Genomic DNA, 1,692 nt, shown 5'->3' on the forward strand with positions numbered 1-1,692 from the left:
CTGTATTAGCGTTGCATCCGTAACGCTATCAAACAAGGAAAGAGAATCCCTTGAACAAACAATGAAGGTCCCACACGAGCCTGGATGAACTAGCCGCTATCATTCATGGGGCTGTGGTAGATGCACGAGCCCGCGGCGGCTTATTTGGGTTTTTTTCTTTCTTTTCCTTTCTTGTCAGTAAACGTAGTTGTGGACAGCGCTCTTTTTAGAGCGCAGCTCTTAGGCGCCCGTTTCCGGCTTGAGCGGCGTCGCCGTCAGCGTCGCCGTCGGCGAAACCAAGGTCACCTGACCCCTCCCAAGGTCACCCGAAGGTCACGTGACCCCTCCCAAGGTCACCTCAAGGTCACGTGACCCCCCTCCCCGCCCCCGAAGTCACGCAACACCCCCCCCCCCGAGGTCACCTGACCCCCTCCCCCCAAGGTCAGGTAACCCCCCGGAGCATATTAAAGAATGAGGGGAGGAGGATGAGAAGGAGGAGGAGGAGGAGAGGTCTGCCTTCCCCTCAGTACCCTTCCCTCCTCCTCCTCAAGAGCTGCGCTCCAATTCGGCGTTACAGGGAGTTGTAAACGGCTTTCACTTTTTTCTGTCCTGTCCTTCTTTTCTCTAACTTGTGCGCTGAATACCTCAATATGTTAGACTACTAACTAGCCCAAATGTCATCTTTGCTGCATCTACTGGGTTTGTTAGGCCTATGTACCGGGCAACACCGGGCAACTTAGTTGAGCTGAATGACAGTTGGGAGATGCCAACCATCGTTGGCATAATGACTAGGGTGGCCACCCGTCCCGCGACTCGCGGGACCGTCCCGCATTGAGGGCTCGTGCCCCGCGTCCCGCAAGAAATTCTCAAATCTTCAAAATGTCCCGCATTTTATACTGTAGTACAATTCACTCTGCAACTCATGGCGCTGCCGAACAAAGGGGCACGGGGAAGCGCGGATGTCGCTGGTAATCGTGTGAATCGCAATGGTACACCATTTTCTATACAAGCATTATGGGAAGCAACCGTCGTTCTTGCAAGAGAACCGACGCGCATGCTCCGTTGTGCCTCTTTCCTTGGGGGCAAAATATTCTAAGAAAAATTGCTCGCCAAAAGTTTCAACATAAAATATTGTAATTATTTTCAAATCGCTGTGTCAATGCGAAAGGATCGCTGTAGAGTTTTGATTTAGTGAAGGCAGCTATACACGGCAAAAAGCCTAGAACTCGCAACGGCCGAAAAAGAATATAATGTTAAAAATTTGTGTAGGACCACGTTGATAAAAGCAAGCGTTGACACGAAACAATAACACAAAAAGATTTACTGTTTCTTATTTTTATTTGATGCATTGAGTTCTGCTACTGTCGATTTTTATATTTTCAGCTTCGACACATTAATAACACATTTGGCATAAAATATATATCACTGAGAGTGAAATTTAATTGAGCTTAATTGCCGCAATATAATTAGCAGGTGTATGAACAGCACAGGATATTAAACGTGTTAATAGAGCCTGGGTTCGCGGTGCGTCTGTTAATAAGTTTCCTCTACCCCCCCCCCCCTTTTGCGTGCCCCGCATTTGGCTAGCAGGAAGGTAGTTACCCTAATAATGACAGTTAAGAGCGCTAGTGTAGCTAGGGTATTGGATGCACCGACAGATATCTTAATTCACCACATGAAGGGGTAGATTAGTAAGAGTCCGTGAATAGCAGG

This window comes from Ixodes scapularis, unplaced genomic scaffold (assembly GCF_016920785.2).
Source record: "Ixodes scapularis isolate PalLabHiFi unplaced genomic scaffold, ASM1692078v2 PGA_scaffold3__209_contigs__length_174095766, whole genome shotgun sequence".
In the NCBI taxonomy this organism is placed as follows: domain Eukaryota; kingdom Metazoa; phylum Arthropoda; class Arachnida; order Ixodida; family Ixodidae; genus Ixodes; species Ixodes scapularis.